The sequence below is a fragment of the Sorex fumeus genome, unplaced genomic scaffold, assembly GCF_029834395.1.
Source record: "Sorex fumeus unplaced genomic scaffold, SorFum_2.1 ptg000034l, whole genome shotgun sequence".
NCBI lineage: Eukaryota > Metazoa > Chordata > Mammalia > Eulipotyphla > Soricidae > Sorex > Sorex fumeus.
In genome coordinates this window covers 33,056,549-33,067,270 of record NW_026606091.1, presented here as the reverse complement: position 1 = coordinate 33,067,270, position 10,722 = coordinate 33,056,549, and positions in this window count along the sequence as shown.

The following is a 10,722-nucleotide window of genomic DNA, read 5'->3' as shown; positions in this document are numbered from 1 at the left end:
ACCCGGATCCCGGAACCGCGCGCGCGGCCGCGCCCCGCCCCCGGCCCGCCCCACCTGCGCGCCGCCCCCTCCCCGCGCGCCCCGCCCGCCGGGCCCGGGGCCAACGGGCGCCGGGTCCCCACCCACCCCCACCCACGTGGGCGCGTGGGCTTGCAAGGACTCGCACGCCCTCGGCGCCGCGCTGGCGTCTTCACGGAAACGTCTAGGCCGGAAAGCCCAAGCCCCAGTGCGAGGCGCGCGCGGGGCCAGTGCCCGAGATGCGGGCTGAGCGCACCCACCCCGCGGGGTGTTAGCAATTAATTCTCCGAACCTCAACGCCTCAGACCCGCACGCTGCCCCATGAGGAAGTTGCAGGATGGTCCGCTCCGTCTGACGGATGCGGGAACTGAGGCGCAGTGGGGCACTGGGACAAGGGTTTGGGATCAGGGTCCCAGACCCACCCACCCCCGGCTCCTCCCCTCGGGATCCTCTGATTCCTCACTCAGTAGGCACTTCCCAAAAACTGCCGCAGGGCATGAGAGCGCAGATGGGTGTACACCCCCGTAACCCAAGGCCATCGCCCCACAGCACTGGCCACCCATCGCTGTTAAGCAAAAACCCTGGTCTTGGTGAGGGGCTTCCTGGGGAGAGACAGAGGGAAGAAGGGAGAGTGGGGGGTGCTAGAAATATTCAACAGGGTCAAGATTGGAACAAGCACTAGGCTTTCTCCAAGAGAACCAAAGAAACTCAGTGATCATAATAAGCAGTATTTTTTTTTCATCAAAATGAATGTCAAAAGGGGGCCAGAGCAATAGCACAGCTTGTAGGGTGCTTGAAACCAACCTGGGTTCCATCTCTGATCCCCTGAGCCTGCAGGAGTGATCCCTGAACACTCAGCAAAAAAAAAAAAAAAACTGGATGATGAACAAAATATCAAAATGTTCAGTAGCCCTGTACTTGCAGGATTTATTAATCCCATTCTGATTCTGTATCTTGATTTTGGTGGGGATTACAAGGATTTATATAATACATAAGCGTTCAAGCTGATTTAAACATTCAAGCCGATTTAAGGCATGTCATGTGAACTCTGAAACTTTTATCCCCATTTAAAAAGAAAGATAAAGACAGAACAAAGAATTTTGAAATGGGGTGAGGGTCACATCCAGCACTACTCAGGGCTTACTTCCGGCTCTGTGCTCAGGGATCATTCTCAGGTCCCAGATTGTGTGTGTGTGTGTGTGTGTGTGTGTGTGTGTGTGTGTTTAAAGATCATCTCATCTGGACTGCAGAGACAGTTTGGGGGCTAAGGTCCTTGCCTTGCATGCAGCCAACCCTTGTTTGATCCCAGCACTGCAGAGTCTCCTGAATGCTACCAAGGATAACCCCGAGCGCAAAACTAGAGTGAGCCCCGATCATAGCTGGGCATGGCTCCAGAACCAGAATAAATAAGTAAAGGGAGACTTTATAGCTCTCAGACAAATGCTGAAGCCTCAGCTGAACAGGAAAGGCCCTGAAAACTACTTGCAAACTCTGTGAGGTCACTCTTGATGACGGAAACCCCTGCCCACCTTTTAAGGCCCCGCACAATATCACTTCCTCTGTGAAGCCTTCTGTGATTTCATAGCCTTGACAAACGTATCTATTTTATTTTCGTATTACTCTTTTGTGTATTATTCAGGGTCCCACTGAAGCAATGAATCAGGGATAGATTAAGAGATTCATTATAAGAAAGTGATTTTCAAAATGATGAGGGCTGGTTAAACCTGTCCCTCATGGTGTGTAGGGCAGGCTATGAGAAAGCAGGATAACACTGCAGCAAGTGATGCAGCCATCCCACAGGAAGGATAGGTTTTGTAGGGCAATCTCTCTTCTGCTCTCCAGGACTTTAAATGGCTGGATCAGCCCCACCCAGATAATCCCCCTTCTTTAGCGTCTACAGATTGTAACAGCAAGGTTAATGTCTGATGCAGTCAAGCCTAGCCAAGGTGACACATTAAAACACTTCTCTTTTAGTTTATGAGGACGGTAATGACACAGGACCATACACCAAACATCTGAAAACGACAGAACTGGGTTCCCTCCCACTGCGGAGATTAGAAGTCAAGTAGTTCAGCTAGGGGCCCAAGCTCTTTGTGTATCTGTGTATCTGTGTGTCTGTCTCTCTCTCTGTCTCTCTCTCTTCACTAAGGGAGAATCTGAATCGGCTCTCTACCTTTCTCATACTTTCTGCTGTTCTTGGCAACTCTTGGTACCATTGATTTAGTGATACATCATTGAAATCTTCAGTTGCCACCTGGTGTGTCTCTGCTGCCCTTCTACTCTGCCTCTATGGACACTGGTTAGTTCTATAGGATTGGGGCCTTCTCTAATGACCTTGCGTTAATTCTAGGACAACCCCAAAAGACCGCACTCACAGGTACCCATGATTAGAACTTCACTATATATGACTTAACCGTGTGGTTAGGGGAACCCAGCTCAATCTTTAACACTACCCTCATTTGGCACAGCGGATCGCATTCATTTCACCCCATGACCTTGTAACAAAAAGAATTAAAGGGATATAGAGCATGAGTTGTGGACATTTCATGACACCGGCACTCAGACACAGGGATAATGCTCAAAGGCTTTTGGACTCTGTGTCCCACACCCACTCACTCGTGTATATTTGAACTCCTGAGGTAACTACCAGAGGGCTCAAAGTGAGTAGCACAGGAGAATTTCCTTCCGAATGCAGCAACACAAACTCTTTGTCCAGTCTCCTTGCTGGAAGGGCTTCAGTAATCATTGAATTTGGAGTTAAACATCCAGAAACCCTAGGAAACCACCCAGGAAAGTCCAAAGGAGGATGGGTGGTGCCACCATTTTCCACTCTGAAATCATAGCAAGTCAGCAAGTTTATCTGTTTAACACTTTAGACTTCCTTATTTAATTGTAGCACCCTCCTTCCTCCTTCAGGGGAATTGGAACAAGGCAGAGTATTATCTGGATCCACAGTTAACAGCAGAACTAAAAATACAAGAGAGAAAGGAGGATTGGGGTCAGAGAGCTAGTACGTGGGTAAGGCCTATTATGCAACCAACCCAGGTTCAATCCCCATCACCTCCCTGAACACAGAGCCAGGAAAAATTTCAGCACCATGTGTAAAAACCAAACAACAAAGAAAAATAAAAATAGAAGACAAGACAGAAACTGTCGTATGTTTGCCAGTATCCATCCATTCTCCTCTCACTGAACAATAGAATTCCTTAATTTTCTATTTACTTATAGATTTGTTTCTCGGATACATGGTCTTCCAGAATAAAGACGAGATTTCTCAGCCTCCCTTATAATGCATGGTCATGTGACTAGATTTGCAGCCAATAAACCAAATAAGTTGCGGCATCTTGCAAGTCTTTTGAGTAATGCCCTTAAAGAAACCATCCTTCTTTCTGCTGGCTGGGTGTGTCTATGAAAGTTTGAGCAAAAGCATCCATCTTTAATCATGAGGAAAAAGCCATGCACTACACATGGAGAAACATGGCAAAAGGAGCCCAGATCCCCCTACGTGTGGTCAGTGAACCTTCCACATGACCTCTTTCCGGGCTTTGTTATTTGAGAGGCGTAAACTGATCTCTGTATTAAATCACTGGGTTTTTATGTTTGTTTGTTTTGATTTTGTTTGGTTTGGTTTTGGGTCACACTGGTGATGCTCAAGGGTTACTTGTGACTCTGCACTCAGGAGTCATTCCTGATGGTGCTTGTGGGTCCATGTGGAGTGCCAGGGATCAAACTTGCAAGGCTATGTGCTGAGCTGTCTCTTAAGTTCCTTACATCACTGTTTCTATGGAGTTTCTGTCCTATGCACCCAAATCTAGACCTCACTGACACAAGGAATTCATTGTAAGGGAATCCCCCCATATGCTTCTGATTGTGGGATGCTTTTAAAACAAAGCCTGGAAAGTCTTACATACTTTCTTACCTTGAATCAGGCAAGCTTCCATTATTTCAACACATAGAATGCAGTGAAAGTGGAGGTCTGTGGCTTCTCAAGCTGCTTATAAAAATATATATATATTGGTATTTGTTCATAGGATCAGTATTATTGCAGTCTTGAAATGTCAGGAAGAAATCTAACAATCATGGTACCTCTGTGACAGAGGGGCAAATACAGGCTCTGCAGCCAACAGTTGAGCCCAACTACCTTTCCTTCCACATACCCCATCAGTCTAGGCATCCAAAGGTTATGTGAAAAGCCACCTGGAAAGTATCTTCACCCCCACCATTCTGTCACCCCAGATGTTCAAATAATCTTAGCTGTGACCCCAAATATTTTTTTGTTCCTTATCCTAAAAACGTGATGATTATTTTTATGCCATGAAACTTTGGGATGGCTCATTACCTAGCAGTAGATAAGTGGAACAAATTATTTTATCTTACTTAATTTCTGGAGCGATATCTTACTTAATTTCTGGAGCGATAGCACAGCGGTAGGGCATTCGCCTTACAAGCGGCCAACATGGCCGACCCGAGTTCGATTCCTCTGCCCCTCTCGGAGAGCCCGGCAAGCTACCGAGAGTATCTCGCCCGCACGGCAGAGCCTGGCAAGCTACCCGTGAGGTACTCGATATGCCAGACACAGTAACAACAAAGTCTCCAATGGAGACGTTACTGGGCCCGCTCGAGCAAATCAACGATCAACGGGAGGGCCTTTACCTTTACCTTACCTTACTTAATTTCTAGTGGGACGAACTGACAGGCAGGAAATGAGGAGGAAGGAAACAGATGAATCAAAACCATTCATTGGTCTTTCATTTACATATTTATCCTGATTGGCTATGCCACAAATCTTTGGTTACATAAGGAATTCGCAATCCGATTAGTTGGTTTCACAGACCCTCATATGCATAGAATATAACCAATCAGCTAGAAGAAACACCCAAGGAGAGGGGTTATGAATAAGCTCATCTCACTGTGTACAATTAGTGTTTGGGGTTGCTATCAGCGTTTGGGGGGGGGATTGCTGTAGTTAAGTATCTGCTGCTAGAGCCACTCCTGCTGTTGCTGATTTCAGTAGAGAATCAGTCTGCCAAGATGTACCTATGTGTGCTATAAAGAGCTGTAATAATGAAGATATCTGGTGGTCAGTGTGACGTTCTTACTTGCTGTCACCAAACCTGAAGGTAGTCAGATTTGCTGCAGCATGACCACCCCTAGCGGTGCTCAGCACGAGTGGGGGAACTAGGGGGCCTATATGGAGCCAGGGACGGAACTCAGGGCTTTGCTCATGCTAGACGTTATGTTCAACCACATGAGTCATCGCCCAAGGCCCACATAAATCATTCTAATCAACATTTTCTCATTCAAGAAATTTTTACTGAGCCTCTACTCTGTGATAGCCACCTGGCTAGGGGCTGGGGCACATTATAGCATGAGCAAGTGTAATGAGATAAACTCAACATGGTTGAAGTGATAAGGATTTTGATGTTGATTTTGATCAGTAATACAGGATTACAGTAGGTCCAGTGGGAGCAAGTTCAACTTTGATTTATACAGAGGTGACTGCTCCAAGGAGGGCCAGGGTGAGAGTGCAGGGTGAAAACTACACAGAGTGGTAAAGAGGATTGGTGGGCACAAAGCTGATCAGGCCAGCTGTGTCTGTAACTGGAAATCTTGAAAATGAGCATTGCGTCTTCCCAGATACTAGAGACCTGAATTTCTATTCCTCTGACGATGACATTTTAGAAAATGTCATTTCAGTTATTTTAGAATGACACACCTGGTTTGTAGGAAATACTTGGACATGCCACAGAAGATTTGTAATAGTCTTTTTGAGTGGAAAAGATGTGAAGGGTAGTCAGGTGTCTATTCTTTGGATAACCTTGAGCTCTTTCAGCAGGCCCTGAAGTGGTTTCTTAGCAATGCAGCCCTGAGCTGTTAATACTTGTTTAAAGCTTTCATGTGAGGATGAATGTGACTAGATAAAGTTAAAGGTAAGGTAAGGTAAAGGCCCTCCCGTTGTTGTTCGTCGATTTGCTTGAGCGGGCCCAGTAATGTCTCCATTGGAGACTTTGTTGTTACTGTGTTTGGCATATCGAATACATCACGGGGAGCTTGCCAGGCTCTGCCGTGCGGGCCAGATACTCTCGGTAGCTTGCCGGGCTCTCCGAGAGGGGCGGAGGAATCGAACTCGGGTCATCCATGTTGGCTACGTGCAAGGCAAACGCCCTACCGCTGTGCTAATTCAGGTTTGATAAAGGTTTGTTGGCCTACAGCCACACCCATTAGTTTATATATTATCTCTGGCTGCTTGCTTGCTCCCGAGAATTGAATAGCTGTAACCACTGACTAGTTTTTAAAGCCCTGTTTATTGTCAGGCCTTTTATATAAAAGTTTACCAACACCTGCTATAGAATATAGTTTTCTTAAGAAATCCTGCAAACTTCTAATTGATTGCTGTGACTGTGGATTAATGTGTGGAATAAGTGAGTTGATGTGCCTGGAGGGCCACCTGGATCGTCTTGCTTAAAATGCAGATTTTGTATCAGTAGCTTTAGAGAATCATTTTAACAATTTCTAAGTAATGTCTCTATGGCTGATCTGTGGATCACACTTGGAGTAATAGCAAAGGACGGGATAATACACTAAAATTCAGAATTTATTTTTGTTACTAAATTTAAATTTATTTTTATGACATGCTAAATGTGACAACTTCTAGAAAGGAACTTTGTTGGGGATCAGAGTGATAGTATATCTGGTAGGGTTTGCCTTACATGCTACTGACCTGGGTTTGATCCCCGGCACCCCATATGGTTCTCTGAGCACCACCAGGTCTTACCCTTGAGCTCAGAGCCAGGAGCAAGTCCTTAGCACCACTGCCCGTGACCCAAAGAACAAAGATAAAGTTACTGGTGCGAAAATGCCAAGTTTGAGGCCCAGCTGAGAAAAGAGCCAGAGGTACCTGGCTGGAGTTTAGTCAAGGAGAGACTCTAGACTGGACATACATGTTTGGCACCATGATGCTATGAGCAAAACAGGACAGATATTACAAAGAGAGCTTGGGGGCGGAGAAGTAATAGAAGGGTTAAGGTGGTTGCCTTGCATGTAGCTGACCCTGGGTCCAATCCTCAGAACCACATATGGTTCCTGGAGCACCACGAAAATGAATCCCTGAGCCATTAGCCATGAACATCAACCAGCTGTGGCCCCCAAACCATAAAACAACAGCAAAGAAACAAACAAATAAACAAAACAAGGAGAGAAAGAGAAGGAGAGAGAGAGAGAGAGAGAGAACATACCTAAGTTGTGAGAAGTGTTTTGAAGAACTGCAGGATGCTATAGAGCTGGTAATAGCAAAACCTTATCTAGGTTAGAGATTTAGAAATCTTTCAATGAGAAAATGTTTGTGCAGGTACCTGAATGTTAATGGTATTAAAAATCTGATATCATTTATTTTAGGTTAATCTAGAATTCCTCTGCTGAAGATCAGTTTTGAGAAAAGAACAGTTGTGAATCTCTGATCGAAGGACAGAATGTGGGAGCTGTATTTTTTTCTTTTTAACTATGTAGGAAGCTAGGCTTAAAGAGGGGTTTGGAAGAGTGGGGTTATTTTTCCTTTTTTTTTTTCAGTTCTGTTTATTTGTTTGTTTTTCATTAAGTTGTCCCAATTCTTGGGCCTGGAGTGATAGGATAGCAGGTAGGGCCTTTGTCTTGCACACGGCCAACTCAGGTTCAATCCCTGGCACTACAAATAGACCCCTGAGCATGCCAGTACTAATTTCTGAATGCAGAGCCAGGAGTAACCCCTGAGCATCGCTAGGTGTGTACCAAAAAGAAAAAAAAAGAAGAAGAAAAAGCCTCAATTTTAAAGAGGCTATACGCGAATAAAACCCAACTGCGGGAAGAGAACAGCGCAGATTCTCCTGCCCCCGCACCTGACTGTCCTCACTGGGGCCCCTTGGAGGGGGGCGAGTTGAGTTTCCCCTCCCGGCCCTGAGTAGAGCCCCTGCAGCTGAAGACCTCTGGAACCAGACACAGTCATGTTGAGACCATTCTCCACACGTTTGGACGAACCTCAGGCATGTGGGACCCGGGGCTGAGATCTCCAAGCCTGCTCGGATCGGGACTGGGCCTCCTCCACTCAGATCGCCCATCTTCCAGTAGGTAGGCGTTATACCCACTAACTGCCCCCAGAGCCGTGTGTAATCTCATCAACGGCCAAGACCCAGAGACTATAAAACCCAGCTCCTCTCTTATTATCTATCTCTTACTCTGAAGAACCCCGCAGGCTACCGAAAGTATCCTGCCCGCATGGCAGAGTCTGGCAAACTCCCCATGGCATATTCAATATACAAAAAACCAGTAACAATAATGGGTCTCATTCCCCTGGCCCCGAAAGAGCCTCGAATGTGGTACTTTCTAAAATCTCAGGGCTAGGATGAATGGAGACGTTACTGGTACCTGCTCAAGGAAATCGATGAACAACAGGATGACAGTGATACAGTGATACATGCAAAAAAAAAGTTAGGCAGTTCAAACCTGGCTCAGTTTCCTCATGACACAGAAGGAAGTCGGGCCACAGATCCTGGAGAGGGTATCAGACACATGCTCCCTTTAACTCGCTCTGTGATAACCTAGTCAGTGCTTATTTCAATCTCTCTGGGGGACAGGGGCCATCTATGCACAGCTTCCCTCAAGTCCGGGTCTGTGCAAAGCAGCTCCCACCCAGCACAGTTTAATTCTGATGACTAATCAGACTGGTGGAAGGGGATTCCATACACAGCTCAGTCCACTGCGGGTGCCAGAAGACAGGTACAAAGGGAAAGGCCTGGAGCTGTGTCTTCTGGCTGCCCTCCAAACACACAACATAGTTAAGATCTGCGGTCAGATTAGGAAGGAGACAAGGTGCACAGCTCATGATGTCCTGGCTGAGTTTGCCAAACTGGAATGTGTCCCAGCAGAGGCTCCCCTGAGAGGCGAGGCAAGGAGCCAGGGCGTAGAGGACATGAAAAGGCCCAACAAAATCGATCAAAGATGTCATATACTGCACGGCACTTAGACATATCAGAATCCGCACGGTTTTATTGCTCACCTACCTGCCTATTTCATCCTCATGACAACTTTGCCTGGTAGACAGATGAGGAGACACAGGCATGGAGGTGGTAAAAGAACTTAAGCTAAAGCCACACGAACTAGGGCCAGAGAGATAGTACAGCAGGTATTAAACTGGGCCGAGATCTTCCCAGAGGAATCACATGAATACAAGTCGCAATGCAATAAGCAAAGGGTCTTTATTGGTTAGCTCGAGCTAGGGCCCTTGTCCGGCTCACCGAAACAGTGGCAGCCTTCTTGGACTAACTGGCCCCGAGTCTCCAAAATGAGGGGCTTTTATAGCATAACATTATATAACAGGGAATTTCTGTGGACCACCTTTTGGCCACAGTCTGAGGGGTTCCACTATTTGTACTTAACTGTTAGGTTATAGGTTGGAGTTACGTAAGGGTTGCCTAAAAGTTACATAAGGGTTGTATAGTGGGGGCTTCCCTACCTGCATCTGATTGGTAACCCTTAGTTGACCTCACCATGGCTATCTCACTTCCAGGAAATCATGACCCAATTCCAGGTATCTATGCTCAATTCCAGGAATTCTGGAACTGAAACCTAGGCCTAGCTTCTTCTGGCTTCCTTATGAGTATGTCATGACACTGCCTTTGCTTCTCTATCTCTCACAGGTAAGACATTTGCCTTGCATGGTGGGCAAACCTTTTTTCTGTCCCGGCATCTCATATGGTCCCTCCCCGCCCTCCCCCGCCCCCCCCCTCCCCGCCCTGGAGCACAACTAGGAGTAATTCCCAAGTGCTGAGTCAGGAGTAATCCTTGAGCATTGTCAGGTATGACCCCCCTCCCCCACCCAACAACAATAGCAGCAAAAACAAATAAAATTAAATCACACAAACTACAAATGGTAGAGAGACCTTGTGAGTTCAGATCTTTGCGAGCCTAGTTCAGGCTTTCCCACCACAGGCAGGCTGCAAGTGGGAGATCAAAAGACAGCTGAGCTTAAAGGGGTTGAAGGGCAGAACCCCAAAGCCCAGTTGTTTGAGCCAAACATCAGCCCAACCAGACTGCCCAAGTAGTGTGGCCTCAGGCAAGTCACTTGCTCTCTGGACTCAATCTGCTTCCCTGTGCCAAAGGAAGTGATAGTATTGAAGTATTGTTGGGAAGATTGTGTAAAGGGAGCTACACAGACAGCATCTCTGGGCACCAAGAAGGGGAGCAAGTGCTGCCCCACAGGCAAACGGAAGATTTCAGCATCTCACTATTGGAAGCATGGCCCTTAGACCAGCAGCATGGGGGATTAGGAAGACAGTAATTTGTGAAGAGAGATAAAGCTCTAAAAATATGGTCCATGCCCAGAGTAAGATATTTACATGATATTAGTAATGACTAATGGGCATCCATAGAGGGGAAATCCAGCTGGAACCTTAATTCTGTTTAGATCTCTTCAGGAGTTGAGTGCCTTGTTTTTGCTTTGGGTTTGCTGTTAGTTTGGGGGCTAATTCTTTTTTTTTTTTAATTTTATTTATTTATTTATTGAATCACTGTGGGAAAGGTTACAAAGCTTTCAGGTTTATGTCTCAGTCATGCAAATATCAAACACATTTCCCTTTACCAATACTTATTTTTTACCATGAAGAACCCCAATAAAACCCCACCCCCCACCCCTCCCCGTCCCTGTGAGGCAGATGAATTCTAGTTAACACTCTA